The 20,264-nt window shown below is 33.5% G+C and overlaps 1 pseudogene; it reads right to left on the minus strand.

Moving 5' to 3' along the window:
- Positions 1 to 18,499: 18,499 nt before the first annotated feature.
- LOC120190826 lies at positions 18,500 to 19,300 on the minus strand (annotated as a pseudogene).
- Positions 19,301 to 20,264: the final 964 nt, after the last annotated feature.

Consider the following 20,264-nt stretch of genomic DNA (forward strand, 5'->3'; position numbering starts at 1 on the left):
AAACTAGTACCAAAGATCTCAGCAGCAAAGAACCAGAAGAAAAAAGAGAGAAAAAGGAAGAAGAGACTTACCGAGGAAAGATACACCACCACGGAGTAACACGCGCCTCCACGCTCCACAGCAAACCTTCGCAAACCGAAGGTATTTTTCAAGATTTGCTCCGATTAGGAGCTGTTTAACGAAAAATAACATCGGAACCGTCGTTAGGACGGTCCGATCTACGTTTAGATAAAAGAAAAATTTTTCCGGCCACCGAAAACGGTGGCCGGCGGCGGTGGTTGACGGCGGATGAACGCCGGCTAACGGCTGCCGGCCGACTGAACTTCTCTCAGTTTAGAGAGAAGACAGAGAGTTCTTCTCTCTGTTTGAGAGAAAGAAAAAAAAAGGAAAGAAGAAATGAAATGGCTGGCCCTTCGGGCCAGCCGATTTGGACATATATAGTCCTTCCCGAACGACGTCGTTTCGGGAAGGACTATGCGCGTAATTATGAAAAGTTAAATCCCTTCCGCAGTCCTTCGTATTTGTAAATTTACATTTTGGTCACTAAATTGAATTTATAATAATTTTAATTCAGTCTTTGAATTTTAATTTTATTCATTTTAGTCCTTTTTATTAAAATAATATATTTAGGATAAATGACAGATTTAATCCCTTAATTTTAATAAATAATTTTTTATCCCTAGTTCATATTTTTAATTTATTCTATTATAAAATTTAAATTTTAAATAATTTCATTTTGGTCACTAAATATTAAATTAGAAAATAAAATTTAACCCTATAAATTCAATTAATTAGGAATTAGATTTAATTTTATTTTTATAATTTAGTTATTTATTTTATATGTTTTCATTTTAATGCTTAGAATATATTGTTTTAGTGATATTTTTATTATATTGTTAAAATATTTTTATATATTCATAAATATACATATAATGAATAGTTTTTTTTTAATATTTTTTAATATCAAAAGAAAGGACAGTCTTAATACAACTGGATGTCCTATTCTATATTTTAAAATTAAAAAGTAACAATATTATTGAAATTAATATTTATCAATATCAAAGAAAAGAGCTGTCTTAATGCACCTAGAAGTTCTTTTCGGATATTTTTAAATAAAAAATATTTTTTATAAAATTTTGAAATAATAGGATTATAAATTAAATATATTTTTGAATTTTTTAAATTTTAATAAAAGAAACAATTTATAATTAAAAAGTACCAATTTTGGGCGTTGTAGGGGTGCTAATCTTCCCTAAACGTAACCGACCACGAATCCCTTTTTATTAAAAAGAACGAATTTTTGGTTATAAAACGCAGATCAGTTCATCTTTTGAATATGGTTTTCTTAAAAACTATTTTAAAAGATAATTTTAGGTATTCGACCTACCTGATCCAAAAGGCCGATGGCGACTCACAAATTATTTTCAAAATTATTTATTAAACATTAATTTCCCCGTCAAAATCTAATATTTCGTGCCCGGACGAAAACCGGTTACGACAACAATCATAATTATTCTATTCATATAATTCTATAATCCATCATTTTATTACATATACATATACTTATGGAATTCATAGCATTTCTCATGTAATTACTTGAAAACATATCATATAAGTTCATTATAATCTCTTATATTTCAACATATCAAACGAACATAATTTTTAACATAGATAATAACATATGCAATACATACAACCATTACACTCATATTCAAACACACAATTACATAACAATTATATCAAATTTATTTCTATTATCTCTTTATTAGCCCATGTACATTAATGAGAACTTAAGGTATGTGAGTACTGTGAGGTTGTGCACTATGTTGTCACCACAGCTCATATAAATGCACCGAAGTGCCACGTAGAATTGCACCGTAGTGCCATATAAGATATCCCTAAGGACCATATAGAAAATTTCTTAAGAATCATATACATATGCTAAGGACCAAATGTGTCTCAAAATACCTCATACATGTTCCAAAGAATACATATTGTTGAAAACATTTGATATTTCGATATAACAAATTAGTTAAATGAATTTAAGATTTTCCAAAATGATTTTCTAAGTATATTCGATATAATTATTCGAATATCAAAACATTACTCAAAATATTTTAAAAATCATTTTAATCCTTACTTAAGTGTAAAATTAAGTTTTAATCTTAAAACAATTTCAAAATAATCTTTCAAAGTATTTCGAACCATTTCAAAGCCAAAAATTCCAGATTGCTCAGAGGGAACCGATTCCCCCCTGTTCAACGGTCGAAATATTTGAATTTTACACTTAGGGAACCGATTCCCCATAGGGGGTACCGATTCCCCCCACGCTCCAAACTGTTTTATTAATTGTTTTCACACTAAAACGGCTATATGATCTTCACTAATCATCCCCAACGTTCATAAGAGATTCAAGGTGTATTTAAACAAGTTCTGAAGCCCTTGATCAATAAGAAATCATAGAGAAACAAGAGAGAAAGCATCAAACACCAAGTTTGTGCAAATCAAGCCAATTTTCCTTTCAATATTCATTTTGCTTTCAAGAACACCATTTGTGCTCATTTGTAATTATCTTTGAGTGTTCTTTTCTTGTTCTAGAATTGTGCAAACATCTTACCTTGTGAGGTTTCTTGTAAGTTTGCAAATTTGTAATCTTCTCTTGGGAAAAAGAGTGTTCTCAAGTTGGGGTATACTCTTGAGGGATTTGTAAGGTTATCTCTTTGGCCTCAAAAGAAAGAACAAATTAGTGAATTTGTTTGAAAATCCTTAGTGTGGATAGCTAAGGTAGTGGACGTAGACTTTGTTTGAGAAAGTCGAACCACTGTAAATCGCTGTGCAATTACTTTCAATTTTCTGCAAAAGCTTCCACGAAATTTTTATTTGCCAATTCACCCCCCTCTTGGCGATTTCGTCGATCGATTAACTCAACAATTGGTATCAGAGCCTAACTCATTTGAAGGTTTAATCGCCTCTTGAGTCGATTCGGGAAGAGTTATATCGATTATTAAAGTCATCAATGGCCTCCGCTTCAAACTTCGACTCCGGTCTCGATTCGATGCCCGTCAACAAGCCTCCTTTCTTTAATGGAGCTAACTATGCCTATTGGAAGAATATAATGATGTACTTCATTCAAGCAAGTGTCATGGGAGCATGGAATGCTGTAGAAGAATGATACATCAAACCTCTCACTCATCCAAGGTTGTGGAGTGAAGGAGAGACAAGAATGTTCCAGCTCAACTCCAAAGCCATCCATATTATTTTTGTGCTCTTGGACCAGATGAATACGAAAGAGTTTCATCGTGTACAACCGCCAAAGAAATATGGGACAAGCTTCAAGTCACACATGAAGGTACATATGAGGTAAAGAAATCAAAAATTAGTATTCTAACGCATAGCTATGGAAATTTCAGGATGAAACCAAATGAAGACATCAAAGCTATGACGGATAGATTTTCAACGATTGTCAATGGTCTCAAATCATATGGAGAGATCATCTCAAATGAAAAGCTTGTGAGGAAGTTAGTCTACTCCCTCCAAATCATGGCAATCAAAGAAGACGACAATCATCGAGTCTAAGGACCTATCGTCCTTAACTCTTGAAGAACTTATCGGTTCACTCTCACTCATGAGATGATGTTTGAAGATGAGGTGGACCTTGATAAAGTTGAAGAGACACCAAAGGAAAAGGAGAAGAAGAAAAATATTGGAGTTGCTCTCAAATTCACAAAAGATGAGAGTGATTCTAATAATGATGATGATGACGAGAAAATGGCATTGTTTGCCAAACGGTTCAGAAAAATGATGAGACCTTACCAAGGAAGAAAATTCAAACGAAACGAAGGCCTCAAAAATGAACCAAAAGAGAAGGACCCAATCATTTTCTATGAATGCAAAAAAGCAGGGGCATGTCAAATATGATTGCCCACAATTGAAGAAAAAGGGTCAATCAAAGAATAATCACAAGGCTCATGTGGCTACATGGAGCGATGAAGAAAGTTTCGATGAAGAGGAACAAGAAGTAGCAAACTTGCTTGATGGCATTCGGGGAAGATTCTAAGGTAACCTCTAACTCATCCGATTTTGATGATTTATCTTATGATGAGTTATTTTAGGAGTACAATGGGTTGGCTTCGGATTATGAGAAATTGTTTTTAAAATATAAAAATGATGTTTCAAAATTGAAAAATGAAAACAAACTCATATCCAAAACCAACAACGATCTTGAAAGTAAAATCAAAGATTTGCAAATCAAACTAGAAGAGTTTGAAAAGAAAAATTTAGATTTGCAAAATTACTTTCAAAGATCAATGATGATCATCAAAGAAAATTGATGATCTTAAAACTTCTTTTGATAAAGTTGGAACAAAACATTTTGAAAAAGGTGGAAATTCAAAATCCAACTTTGTTAGAAAAGTTTTAGAAACTACAATCATAGAGGTCCCCAAAAAACCTCTAATGAAAAAATCATTAGAAGTATGTGGGTTCCTAAAGAACTCATTACTACTAAAGATAAAAATATCCTACACAAATGGATACCTAAGGGGACTAGGATTTTGGAAACTAATGAATATGGACCCAAAAGAATTTGGGTACCAAAAATAAAAAATTAATCTATGTTTGTAGGGAAATGAGCATTGCTACAAGGCACGGGAAACAAATTCAAATTCATGGTACCTTGATAGTGGATGCTCAAGACATATGACCGGAGACAAAAGCCGGTTCATTGAGCTTAACGCCAAAAATGGAGGAGAAGTGACTTTTGGAGACAATTCAAAAGGTCACATTGAAGGTATTGGTACAATAGGTAATACCTCTTCCATACAAATTAAGAATGTTTTATATGTGAATGGATTAAAGCATAATCTATTGAGTATTAGTCAATTATGTGATAAAGGATTCAATGTCTTATTGAAATTAATGGTTGTAAAGTCATTGACATTGCATCTAATCGGATTATGCTTGTTGGTCATAGAATAGGAAACATTTACATGGTGCATTTAGATTCTATTGATATGACTAATTTATGCCTAGTTGCTAAGGATGAGCATGATAGTTGGTTATGGCATAGGAGACTAGGTCATGCTAGTATGAGTGTTTGCAACGGTTAATTCAAGGAGACTTAGTAAGAGGGTTGCCTAAGCTTAAATTTGATAATGATAAAATATGTGATGCTTGTGCTAAAGGAAAACAAAAACAAGTTTCTTTTAAATCTATTAATGATGTATCAACTAGTAGAGTATTACAATTGATCCATTTAGATCTTTTTGGGCCAACTAGAACTACTAGCTTGGGGAAAACAATATGCATTTGTCTTGGTAGATGACTATTCTAGATACACTTGGGTTCTATTCTTAAGTACTAAAGATGAAGCATTAGAAAATTTCATCACATTTTCAAAATAATCAAAATGAAAAAGGTTACTCTATCACTAGTGTTAGAAGTGATCATGGAACTGAATTTGAAAATCTTGGATTATTGAGTTTTGTAATTCTAATGGTATTAGCCATAATTTTCAGCACCTAGAACCTCTCAACAAAATGGAGTTGTTAAGAGGAAAAATCGAACTTTAGAAGAAATGGCTAGAACCATGCTTTGTGAAAATAATTTGCCAAAATATTTTGGGCAAAAGCCACAAATACCGCTTGTTATGTTATAAATCGAGTAATGATTAGGCCAATTTTAAAGAAAACTCCATATGAAATTCTCAAAATAAAAAGCCTAACATTAGCTATTTTCATCCTTTTGGATGTAAATGTTTTGTTTTAAACAAACGGTAAAGAAAACCTTGGCAAATTTGATGCTAAAAGTGATGAAGGAATTTTTCTGGGTTATTCCTTAAATTCTAAAGCTTATCGTGTATTTAATAAAAGAACTTTAGTTGTAGAAGAGTCTATACATGTTGTTTTCGATGATAATCCCGTTCCAAGGAAGGATTCTTCTGTTAATGATGATGTAGGTATTGTACAAGCAAATGACGTTAGACATGACGTTGGAGAATCATCATCAAAGGAAGAAACAAAAGATGAGGAAACTCATGATCCCCTCGAGAATCCAACCAGTGAAGAAAGGGAAGTATCTTTTCCAGAGAGTACAACTATGTCAAGGATGGTGAAATTATAGGTGATCCATCAAAAGGGGTAACTACTCGATCTCTCTTAGAAATATCTGTAATTATGTTGCATTTATTTCATGCATAGAGCCTAACAACATAAAAGAAGCATTAAAAGATGAACATTGGATTATGGCTATGCAAGAAGAATTAAATCAATTTGAGAGAAGTAAAGTATGGACATTAGTTGAAAGGCCTAGTAATAAATCTACTGTAGGTACTAGATGGGTTTTAGAATAACTTGATGAAGTGGTAATATAGTGAGGAACAAGGCTAGACTTGTTGCTCAAGGCTATACTCAAGAAGAGGGCATAGACTATGATGAAACATACGCTCCCGTAGCTAGGATGGAAGCAATTAGAATGTTATTAGCATTTGCATGTTTCAATGAATTTAATTATATCAAATGGATGTTAAAAGTGCATTTTTAAATGGTTTTATAAAAGAAGAAGTGTACGTGAAACAACCTCCAGGTTTTGAAGATTCAAATTTTCCGGATCATGTTTTAAAATTGACAAAAGCTCTTTATGGTTTAAAACAAGCTCCTAGAGCTTGGTATGAAAGATTGTCAAATTTTTTAATTGAAAAAGGTTTTTTAAAAGGAAATGTTGACACTACATTATTTTTAAAGAGAAAAGGTAAAGATTTATTAGTAGTTCAAATTTATGTTGATGATATAATATTTGGTTCTACTAATGATGTTCTTTGCCAAGAATTTTCTAAGCTAATGCAAAGTGAGTTTGAGATGAGCATGATGGGGGAGCTCTCATTTTTCTTGGGACTCCAAATCAAGCAAAGAAAAGATGGCATCTTCATTAATCAAGCTAAGTACGTCAAAGATATGCTCAAGAAGTTTGGACTGGAAAATGGGAAACCTCATAACACTCCAATGAGCTCTTCAACAAAGCTTGACTTAGATGAAGGAGGTAAATGTGTAGATGTTAAATTATATAGGTCAATGATTGGCTCTTTGCTTTATCTAACCGCAAGTAGACCGGATATTATGTTTAGTGTTTGCTTGTGTGCTAGGTTTCGATCATATCCTAAAGAATCACATTTACTAGTTGTTAAGAGAATCTTTAGATACCTTAAGGATACTCCTAGTTTAGGACTTTGGTATCCTAGAGACTCTAGCTTTAGCTTGCATGCCTTTTGATGCGGATTATGGAGGATGCAAATTAGATAGGAAAAGCACCTCCGGTACTTGCCAATTCCTTGGAAATATGTGATTTCTTGGTTTTCAAAGAAACAAAATTGTGTTGCATTATCTACCACTGAAGCGGAATACATTTCAACCGGTAATTGTTGTGCACAAGTTTTATCGATGAAACAACAACTTTTTGATTATGGAATTGAAGTAGGTACCATTCCTATCAAGTGTGACAATACTAGTGCTATTTGTCTCACTAAAAATCCCATCCAACACTCTAGAACTAAGCACATTGAAAAGACATCACTTCATTAGAGACCATGTCACTAAGGAAGATGTAGTTCTAGAATATGTTGATACTTTGCATCAATTAGCGGATATCTTACAAAACCTTAGACAAGGAAAGGTTTTGATCATTAGAAGAGAATTATCTTCACTTAGTGTTTAAAATAATTTAGCACTTTTAATAAACTGAAAAATGCTTATAATAATAATTTTTGATTGCATTCTTGCTATTAGTTAGGGGGTTTATGATTCTTAGTGAAAATTAATTTTATGTTCAAATAATGTTTAAAGATTTAATTGTTTGAACATAATTATTTTTTCAATATATGAGTTGCCTATACCACTAAAGATTAATTTAGCATTTTATGTGCTTAAAAGTCGGATTTTAGCATTTTGGTGCAGAGGGAATCGATCCCCCCATGAGGGAACCGATTCCCCCTTTGAAGGGGAACCGATTCCCCCCACAGGGAATCGATACCCCCTGGGGTTCTGTAAAAACCGGGCAAGAACACCCAAAACCCCAAAACCTATTCCGCCATTTCTCTCTCTCCCTCAAACACTCAAATCTCCATTCTTGCCTCAAATCATTGATTTTAATCGGAAATCACTTCAAATATCATCTCCTAAACTTGCAATCATCATTAAAATCGTGCAAACAACATCTAAATCCCCTCAATCTTCATCTTTCAAGGTAAATTTTTCTAAACTCTCTATTTCATTGTTTTTGAACATAGATTAGTTTTAATTAGTTCTAGGTTGAAATAGTGATCGGGCATTGATTGTTTAGTGATTAGAAACTAGATGTTACAACTAATTTCATCAAAAACACAAGAATTTTCCAAAATTTTTAAATTTCGAAATTAAAAAAAAAATTTGTTGTTTTTCAAATCATTGTGTTTTGATTAAATTATGTGTTGTTATGAAAACTATACATATATTATTTCTCAAAACCATATTTTTCAAAAGTTTTTTCAAAAACTTTGCCCATTAGGATTGATTTAGAGAACCTTGAAATATTGAGGACTCAATTGAGTTTTTGGGATTAATTAAATTGCACACATTTGATTTTAAATTGCAGGTTATCCAATCTATTCCGATTTCCTTCACCATGTCTAATCCTAAACGTGCTAGGTTCATCTAGTCGTTCACCGACAACCAAATCCACCTCCAATCCTCCACCTATTCCAATTTCTAATCCTAATCCTATTGATCCTAATTTGACTATCCAAAATTCGTTTTTCAATCATCCTGGTCCTAGAAATCATCGTTTTTGGTATTATCAATATTTCGACTCTTACAAAATCCGGGAAGAACGTATTCCTTCTCGTCAAGCTATGTTAGCTATCAATTTTAAATATCTTCCTCTTTTACAAGAGTGGAAATTTGATAAACTCTTTGACCTAGAACCCATCGTTTACCATCAACTTGTTCGTATTTTCTATTCTAATACCGTTTGTGTTAAAGACCAAACTGAAACCAAAACCATAGGAATTCGTTCCTACCTTCTAGGACAATTCTTATATATTGACTCGGCTTACATAGCCACATTTGGATTAGATAATGAAGGGATTTCAAATGAAAAATAGGTTTTAGGATCTCGTTATAAAAGAAGGGATAGTGCAAGTGTCCTAGACCTTCATGAACGTTTTCTTCATCTAATGATTTCTTGGTGGTTTCGACCATCTGGAGGTCGTTATTCTACTCTTAGAGCCTTATATCTTTGGTGGTTACATTGTTTAAACAATATTAAAATCAACCTACCTCAGATTTTTTTTGCTGAAATTGTTGAAACCGTAAATCTTGTTCCTAATAAAAAACTTTGTTCATCTCTTGTTTACGGTTGTATTTTGAGTAATCTGTTTTCCAAAGCTGGGCTTAGAGTCGGTCTAGATGCCGTTTTTCCTCTTAAGAAACAAATTAACCTTCTTTCCTTAACGAGAGCGGGATGAATTAAGGATAAGGAAACCGGGGAATGGGTTTAAACTTCTGCAACTACTCAGGGAGCTAGTTCTTCACAAGCTCCACCCGAAGCTGACGAAGATCTCGAGCTTGAGCAACTAATGCAAGACATCGATGAAGCTGAAGCTGAACCTGAGCAGGCCAAGGAGCAGCCCGAAGAGCAGCACAACAATCGACTCAAATGCCTCCATATTTCAATCTTTTATGGAGACATTTGATTACCGATATGCGACCATGGATTCGCACTTTATTTCTATAGAGTCCCATTTATCCACATGGGAGCTCAACAATTAGAAATTCTTCTGGAAATACGTGCAAATAATGAAGCAACCAACGCACGTATTAATGACCTCACTAACGAAATGGCCGCTATGCGAGCTCGTTTTCCTCCTCCTAATCTGGATATATGATTAAATGTTTTACTTTGTTTTCCAAACTTATTGTTTTAACATTTTGAATATTTTGGAATGTTTGGATTTATGGATGGTTTGAACTTATATGTTGGTGTGATTTATTTATTATTGCATCATTTACATCATTATTAGCAATATGACCAATTTTGCCATATCACATTATTTATGAATATTGATTACGAAACTAATGGCTAACGTTTCTCTTAATTGTGATCTTAGCAGCTTATGCATACATACCTAATCAATTGGCTTAATATTTTTCACGTTTATTTGAATATTTTTGATTTAACAAAAAGGGGGAGAAGTGCGTTTTAAGTGTGTTTTTAAAATGATAAATGGGAGAAGTGTTAAAGTAATGGGGAGTAATTTCAAACTTGATTTCAAAATCTTAAATTACTAAAATGTTTTGTTATATCAAAAAGGGGGAGATTGTTGAAAACATTTTGATATTTCGATATAACAAATTAAGTTAAATGAATTTTAAGATTTTCCAAATGATTTCTAAGTATATTCGATAATTATTCGAATATCAAAACATTACTCAAATATTTTAAAAATCATTTTTAATCCTTACTTAAGTGTAAAATTAAGTTTTAATCTTAAAACAATTTCAAAATAATCTTTCAAAGTATTTCGAACCATTTCAAAGCCAAAAATTCCAGATTGCTCAGAGGGAACCGATTCCCCCCAAGGGGTACCGATTCCCCCCTGAATGGTTTGGCTCTGAGATTTCCAGAATGCTCGGAGGAACCGATTACCCCATAGGGGGTACCGATTCCCCCCTGTTCAACGGTCGAAATATTTGAATTTTACACTTAGGGAACCGATTCCCCATAGGGGTACCGATTCCCCCACGCTCCAAACTGTTTTATTAATTGTTTTCACACTAAAACGGCTATATGATCTTCACTAATCATCCCCAACGTTCATAAGAGATTCAAGGTGTATTTAAACAAGTTCTGAAGCCCTTGATCAATAAGAAATCATAGAGAAACAAGAGAGAAGCATCAAACACCAAGTTTTGTGCAAATCAAGCCAATTTTCCTTTCAATATTCATTTTGCTTTCAAGAACACCATTTGTGCTCATTTGTATTATCTTTGAGTGTTCTTTTCTTGTTCTAGAATTGTGCAAACATCTTACCTTGTGAGGTTTTCTTGTAAGTTTGCAAATTTGTAATCTTCTCTTTGGGAAAAAGAGTGTTCTCAAGAGTTGGGGTATACTCTTGAGGGATTTGTAAGGTTATCTTTTTAGCCTCAAAAGAAAGAACAAATTAGTGAATTTGTTGGAAAATCCTTAGTGTTGATAGCTAAGGTAGTGGACGTAGACTTTGTTTGAGAAAGTCGAACCACTGTAAATCGCTGTGCAATTACTTTCATTTTCTGCAAAAGCTTCCACGAAATTTTTATTTGCCAATTCACCCCCCTCTTGGCCGATTCCGTCGATCGATTAACTCAACACATATATGTCCCGAAGGACTGTGTAGACCCTCTACTCTTGCATGCCAACTATACCTATAGCTCTTACCTCATATAACATGGGCATTATTTCTTATCTTTTTATATCTTCACATGTTCATATCACATATGCATATAATTTCATGTCATATTCTCATATGGCCACATAGATCGTATAACATTTTCGTGTGATCTCATAGTTTATCATTTGTTCTCTTATGATTACATATATCATAAACATATATATATTCACACATCACAGCACATGTTCATATCATTCCTTATGTCCATGTCATATACTTATATAATCATACAAATCACTTATACCAGTTCATCGTACCTATCACACTATCATATATTCATATAAATCATGTAACATTGATGAGTGTTTAAAATCGTTAATCTTGCTCGTTAGTTCTTTGATTTTAAGGAATTATTACTGCTAAATTGGTCGTGTTATGTTTGTTTTCGTATAGGTCATTGCTTTTCAGAATTTGTGACAAAACGGGAGAATTCTGTATTTTTTATTATTATTTGGTCGCGGCTGGAGACATGGATATGACTCTGGGCACGACGCGGTGTGACGTGGCAGTTTCTAGAAGGTCCAGTCAGCGATAGTTTCTAGAAGACTTTCTTCGCAAGCCTTCTGGAAATAGACGAACAGAGTTGCATTAGGATACTAGTTTAAGTTTGAATTTAAATTAAAAACAATTATCTTTAGGATTATTTTATTGTTTTATTTGTTTATCCTTTAGGCTTTGAGAGGCTATAAAATACCCACTTGGGGTAAGTCTAAACTAATCACTCAAATTACATTCTTCTTTTTTTCTCTAGTTTTTTATAAAAGCTTTCTCTTTTTACTTTTTTTTTTTATTTTCAAGTTTTGTTTTTAATATGCTAAGTATGACTTTTATCATGCTTAGCAAATTTTTTTCATAAGCCGAGAGCTTACGCGATGACTCAATTCCAACGGAGAATGAAACAAACCCTTAATATCTTCGGAATATCTCTCTCAATCTCTGTGCTTATTTTTCAAAATCAAAACAGTTTTCAAAATCAAGATCGACTTTCGTCAAGAGGTTGTTGTGATTAAATGTGTGGGAGGAAGATTCGGCTTATAGAAAGCAAATTCGACTTCCTGGGAACACACTTGGCGAGATGGCTTCGCCAAGAGGGAATTGAGATCGGAATTGACGTTTATTGAAGCAACAATCCGAGTCGGTCACCACGAACTTAAACGGTAATTGATCTACGACAATTGATGTTGATAGAATCAATTCCCGAAGCCGGAATCAAAGGTTGCCTTGGGTATTCGGTATACAAGATAAAGTTACGGGGATAGCCCTTGTAGACAAGTAACCGACGTGAATCCCGAATAGAAAATCTTATTCGATGATCTAAAGGAAATTGAGTCAAATCGAAGCTTGAGGCTATTTTTACCGAATTTATTCACAAACTTTATTCTCTTATTTTTTTATTTAAATTGTTTTTATTTATTTTTACCATTTTAATTTCATTTTACCAAACCCCTTTTTTTTACTATTTTCACATGGTTAAAACCATTCAAACATTAATTTGTGATTTTTTAAGTCCCTGTGGATTCGACCATTACTTCTCTTTACTACGAATTTCCTTATTTATTAACCGAGAAGAAGGAATTTATTTGACATCCAAAACGACAGTTGTCAAACATATACAATAATATATTACTCATACACCAATAACAAACACATACTCAAGTTCATGAATTCATGCATAATAATATCGGAAATAGACTTGTCGCAAGTCTTATTTCCATTAAACATAATATATATCTAATATGCACTCACCTGACCTCACTAGTCAATTCGATCTCTTATTTTTCCCTTGATCGATTCTACTGAGCAATTGTTCTGGAACTTGTTTAGGCTCTGAATCTACATAAATATAATTTTCAAAATGATTATTAGATGCTTAAACCTTGTAATTAACTTCTAATAGCTTAAACAAATTTAAGGAATTAATGTTTTATTTTTACTTTATGGGGTATCGATACCCTACTGGGGTATCGGTACCCTCATAACATTCTGTAATTTTTCGTTCAAGGGGGTATCGGTACCCATCTGGGGTATCAGTACCCCCATGACATTCTGAAATTTTCTCGTTTGAGAGGGTATCGGTACCTGTTGAATGGGTACCGATACCCCTTGCCCATAATTCACATTTTAAGCTCAAAAATCATACTAAACTCACTTAATTATTCTTATATAATCTCATTTTAACCCTTCAAACTTAACTACACTTAGCCTAGCCCACTTATATCTTTTGAACTCAACTTAATATCCCATATTCCATCTTAAATTTGGAAACCAAAATCTTACCAATTTCTCAACGTGTTCTAAATTCATTTCTAACACTTTGAATTTCTTATTTTAACTGATGACAAGTCAAATTTGACTTCCAACTTCAATTACTAACTCTTTCCAAGAATTCAATTTGAAACCTCTTATTTTCAATCTCTCATAACTTGATAATCTTTGAGTTTTAATCCATCTTAAGCTTTTCTTAATCTTTTCTATCACTCTAAGATTCAAACCAACTTTAAAACGAAAGAATTAATCAACTTGAAACTAACTTACCGTTGCCATGGAGCTTACGAGAAGAGAAGAGAAGGGAAGAAGATAAAACAAGCTCCATAATTTTCTTTCCTTTCTCTCTATTACCACGTATTGCTCTCCTATATAAGGAGAAATAAAATCCTTCCTTAGAAAAGACTGTTTTACCTTTATTACTTTCAAACTTTGTTATTAAATCCAACATCAATACTTTTCATTTAAGTCCCTAAACTTTTAATCTTTTCTGAGATTGGTCACTAAATTTTATAATCTTTCAATTTAGTCACTAACCTCGATTTTGGGATATTACAAATATATTGTTTCGCGTTTCATGTTCACAAATTTTACTTCCTTGTGTGTATATTTCTGGAACCAAAAGACCAATTGGTTAGCTAGTTTCAGTTCAAATGTGTACAATGGTTGAGATGAAAGAGTGAGAGATTAAGAAAGGTCATAAATTAGGAAGTTAGGGATAACTTATTTGATAGTTGCAAGTGGGGTTTGGGGGTGTTTTGTTGAAATCAAATTAAGGGTAAAGTACGCAAATGATCACTAATATTTGAGTAAGTTTTCATTTTCACCACTGATGTTTCAAAAGTCACAAATCGACCACTAACGTTATCGTTTGTTACAAATTGGTCACTAGACATTAATAGCCATGACAGAAAACCTAGATGGCAAGTTAACTGCTTACATAGATTGGGTTGATCGCCACGTTGGAGACCCAAAAGCCTTCAACGATCACCTATTCTCCTTTAGAAAAACCCAATACCTAAACTTAATTTAGGGCTTTTCATTCATATCTCTATTCTATTAAAAAAAATTCTGAGAATTATAACATAAGGGAAACCCTGTGAAGATAAAAAAAAACTCATAATTTTTTTCTTTGCAACTGCAGTTGCCCAGCTAAGGGTTTTTTTTCTTCTACCAAACCCAAAAGAAGCTTACCATAAAGCATAGTATTGTCCCCCTTTGCCGTAACCTCCATATAAGTACAATAGTTTTTATTCACTCGTTTTTCTCACTACTTTTTCTCTAAGACGAATGGAAGAAGAAGAATCGTTTTTCTCACTACTTTTTCTCACAAGAAAATTGAAGAAGGAAATGGGTTTATGGAAGAAATAGAAATGAGTTTGTAGAAGAAAAAAATGTATTATGGAAGACGAAGAAATGAGTTTATGGAAGAAGAAGAATGGTTCAAAATGGTAAATAAAACCCTTGATTCCCCCCCTTTATTAATTAGGGTAAACTACACAGTTGGTCACTAATGTTTGAGTAAGTTTTCGTTTTCTTTACTAAAGTTTAAAAAATGCGATGGTCAACCCAGTCTATGTAAGCAGTTAACGCACCAGCTGTACTTTTCGTCACGCCTATTAACGGCTATTAACATTAAAATAAACTTATAAAGGATAACTTTAGTGACCGATTTGTGACTTTTGAAAAATTAGTAGTGAAAACGAGAATTTACTCAAACATTAGTGACTATTTGCGTATTTTACCCTTAGTTTTATTTCAACAAAACACCCGAACCCCCACTTGCAATTATCAAATAAGCTATCCCTAACTTCCTAATTTGTGGCCTTTCTCCATCTCTCACTCTTTTGTCTCAACCATTGTACAAATTTGAACTGAAAATAGCTGACCAATTGGTCTTTTGGTTCCAGAAATATACACACGACGAAGCAAAATTTGTGAACATGAAACGCGAAACAGTATTAATGAAAAATGAAATCCCAGTTGGCATCTTATAATTCTTACAACGGTCGGTTAACCGTTATAGCTGTTACGTGATTTTTCTAATCGTAACTTAATTATTAAGAAATAGTTAACCGTTAATGGTTAATCGTTATTAACGATTCGGTTACAGGTTAACCATAGGTTAATATGTTATAATTTTTTTTTCAAAAATAATACAACATAAACATTTTAAAGTTTCTTAATTCAATAAAAAAATGTAGTACTTAACACATACTTATACCTATGTATGTATGTACATCTCTAAAAAAGTGTAACACTTAACACATACTTACATTGGTGTAAGTGCGCAAGATAATTATTGATTTAATTTATTAACGGTTATCTGTTTATCAAAATTCGTAATCTTAACATTAATCGTTGATCATCATTTTTAGTGGTACGATTAATCAAAATCATTTAACATTAATGGTTTGATTAATTAACCTGTTAAATATAACGGTTATATTAGTTAACAATTACGATTAATAGTTATGGGTTTTTTTAACACACCTAGCTTTGGGTGGTTACTCACATTAGGCATTGAGGTTAAACTTCGGGTCTAATCCATACAGTTTTGAAAAGAGTAATTAAATTGAGTTCCATTTTTCGTTTCCGAATGTACAAAATAAAATATTAATTGTATTAATCTTGAGAGACAAGGTTAATGACGGTGAACTCACATCTAAAACAATAATCTATCACATCATAATAATTTTATTTTCAATTTTTAATTTTTTAATTTTTTAATTTTATATTTTATATTTATCATCGCTAATCCGTTTATTTTGTAGTAGTATATTTATTACATAGTTTAGTGTGACAGTGTGGTCGGTTGTCCATAAGCATAGACTTTGGTTGGATGGATGAGGTTTTGAAGAAAACAATTATGTGTATAGAATGTGTGTGCCCAGCTTGTGGTCTTGATATGGCCATGGTAGATTTTGATTGGGACTAGCTTTTGGTCTTTATAAAGTCATTCTCTTGGTCACGACAATGTAGGAAAGCTATAGTGCAGAGAAATGCTTTTCCTAATCTGTCGGCTTCTCTTACACATGGTTTCAACTTGATAGGGTGTCCCTTAAATTCACCTCCCCTGTTTGGAAGATATGATGAGTTTGCTATTAAGATAACTACTCTTGATGGTTCATCTATCCTTCTCCACCTCACATATATATTTTGACAATAGGTTTTACTTTTCAAACACAAGTGGAACCATGTCCTTTTCCTCTTTCAGATTGTTATTTTGGTACCTAAGAGCTTTTCAAAGTGTGATATTGGTGTTTGCTTTTATACCATTTATTTGTAATGAAACTGTGGATTCACATTACAGTGAGTGATGATGTTTATAGAACGCCTACCACTACTTAGTTTGTTCATGATTCTATTTGCCTTTATGTCGGGCATGATTTTCCATTTTTTAACAGGAAAACAAATAGTACACCTCTCTCTAACATTGAAGCGAAAACCACCATATGCATGACAGAGAATAGTGCATTAAATGATACAGGTGTGAAATACTTTTGATTGGTGGGGGATGGACTAACTGCTTTTCATTCAGTTTGGTGAATAATTATAGAAAATGGGGTCTTCAGTCTCCACTATCTGAGAGTTTCGGTGGGTGGAAGGTAGAATTCAGAGTTGGTTTTGTACGAACCTGGTTATGGTACCTTCACGTGTTTACTTCTTGTACTGCTTGCCTTTTAGTTTAAGATCATCCCATTTTCAAGAGCAACATGGTAGAGATTAATATATACAGGCGAGGTCGGTCAGACAATCTGGCATGGAATATTCTCATAATTGTTTAATGACAGATCCGATCTCTTTTATTTTGTGTTCCTATTGGTTCTTTCCTTGCATCGAAGCGTCTCTTAATCATTAACATAAAAGCTGGAATTTCAATCTACCGAGGACCTCCTTCGACTGACCTATTGCCGCCTAATGAATTAACACCGAGTCTAGAGATTTCCCACTTTCGGTTGCAAATTATGTATGCTTAATCGCTTCTAATAGGCAATGAATGGACGATGGTTAACATTTTTATATTTCAAACTGATTCGGGTCGGGTTCGGTATTCATTGCAAAGTCAACATCATGATTTAATGACAGTTGGAACAAACAAAGAGCGGCAGCGGCAGATTTTTTTTAGCTACAGAACATATAGGAAATCAACTGCCCATCACAAACTAAAGCTAAGAAAAGAAAAATGGAAGGGTGTGGTCCAAGCCAGCAGCTTAGCATGTTACATGTTTGGTCCTCATTAATACAAATCAAAATCCAGGTCCCATTAATGCATTCATTTAATATGTATTTAACAAACAAACAAAAATAAGATTAAAAAAGAACTAATCAAACCCTAAATAATCATGCATCAACTAAAGTTAATCAAGTATATAAAAAAGAAAACCCCACTCACCGCCTATCTTTCATCACCTATCAACTTCCGACAAACAAGCCCTTTCGTAAAAGCTACCACCATCGATGATGGTGACATGATCCTCCCTCGGCTCATCTATTTGGCTGTGTTTTTTTTGGTGATCACAAGCAAGGTCATAAGTAGCTAACTATACTCGGTTCTCTCATGTCTCTGTATGACTGTATTCACCCTTATCTACTTTGTTTGGTTTTAGCAGCTGCTAAACAAAATATATGGACACACAAGCTGCTAAGCATTTTCAAGTAACCATGGATCCATCTTTTCTTTCTGATTTTCCCTGCAAATACTAGATTGTAATGCATAAATTATAACCAAAAAAAAGCACAGCTGATCAAGAACGATATCCCTGTTTCATCACTCCATGTTAAAAGTTACATGCCATAAACTAAACTTGTATTCCCAAAGTAAAACATTTATAACCTTATCAAACAGAGAATCAATCCATTTTTTTATTGATTCTATTCCAGGGGCACTTGCTATTTCATGAGAGAATCAAAAGAGGAAGGGGGGAAAAAAGTGGCGACTATAAACAGTTGTAGGGTTTGTGGTTATGGTAACTATTATATTGTTTCAATCCTCATCAGAACTTTCGGGGTACTTGTTCAAATCAGGTTTCCGGAAAACTCGACAAGGGTTGGACGATTCCGATGATGAAGCAGAAGCGTGATGAAGCGAAGTTTCCAAAGCGTCTACTTTAGCCCCCACCTCGGTTGCTTTCTTGCGTATGGAAGCGGCGGAGATATCCCTAAGGTCGTCTTCTTGTAAAACGAGGTCAGGGAAGTTGAGCCTAGCGGAAGGGCCACGCAAGTAGAAAACGGCGGTGTCGTAAGCACGAGCAGCGGCTATAGGGGTGGTATAAGAACCGAGCCAAATCCTAGACCTCTTGTTGGGTTCTCTGATTTCAGCAACCCACTTCCCCCACTTCCTCATCCTTATCCCTCTGAATGGTTTCTCCTGCTGTTGCTGCCTACGCAGCTTTCGCTTCTCTCCCTTTTGTTGAGCTTGAAGTTAAACAACAATCACCCAACTCCATGACCAAAAAAAAAATAACTAAAACTAAATGGAATTGTTTTTCCCACTTGTGTCTGGAGACTAAAACTTGTAAGCCATAACAGGAAGAAGGGAACAGATTCCAACTACGTTTAATCAAAGAATACCCTTTACTTCAGAGGCTATTCTATATTGAATATATATAAGTAGAAAAGGATGTATAATAAATATATATGAGCGAGAAGCGAAGGAGAGAGAGAGATAAGTAGACTGGGCACGGCCGCCACGTTGATGGATCTACCTTTAGATAAATCAAAATTGGGCCAACATAATCCATCACCTCCAATATTCCTTTTCTCTCTCTAAAAAGCCTACAAAATTTATGTATGATCTCTCTCTCTCTTTCTCACTGTTATCGGCTTGTAATCGTAGGCATGTGACCAGCCAACGTGGTTATACTCCCAGCACGCAAACCTCCTTGCTTATTTCTATGATTAAAATTTTATCTATTTGTCCTTTAAAAAAACTTAAACCATAATTCCTTATTAATCAATCATTCATAACAAGTCGACATCTCATATAAATAAATTTAAAGTTCTTATATGTTGTTCAACTTAAAAAAAGTACTTAATGGTTAATTTCATAAGGTATTCATAAAATATTTTCTACTCAGAGAGAGAGACGCGAACCTTGATACATATTAATGTACCACTACTTTGTTCAACTCTCTTGGAGTTCTAAAATCTAACTAAATTGTCATTAATGACTCTAAAACACTATTATATAAATCATGTATTCTCAATTATATTATTAATTATTTATTTATCTCAAAATAACATGAATAAACAGTTTTTAATGATATTTTTAACTTCAAAAAGGGGAGTTGCTTTTTTTGGTATTTTCTTATTGTGACAGAAATAACGGGATATTTTAGTTTGCTTTGTTATAACTTGAAAATACTAATGGGTTAGTTCCGCACGCCTAGTGGGATCCAAGTTGAGAGAGAAAAGAGGGTGGGAGTGTGACTTTCCGTCCACGCAATAAATATCTTCCATAAAAATAAAAGATAAAATGTTATTGTACGATGAAGAATATTATATTATAAGTGAATTTTTTATTATTGTACGATAAAATATT

The sequence above is a fragment of the Hibiscus syriacus genome, unplaced genomic scaffold, assembly GCF_006381635.1.
Source record: "Hibiscus syriacus cultivar Baekdansim isolate YM2019G1 unplaced genomic scaffold, ASM638163v2 tig00116964_pilon, whole genome shotgun sequence".
NCBI classification, from domain to species: Eukaryota; Viridiplantae; Streptophyta; class Magnoliopsida; order Malvales; family Malvaceae; genus Hibiscus; species Hibiscus syriacus.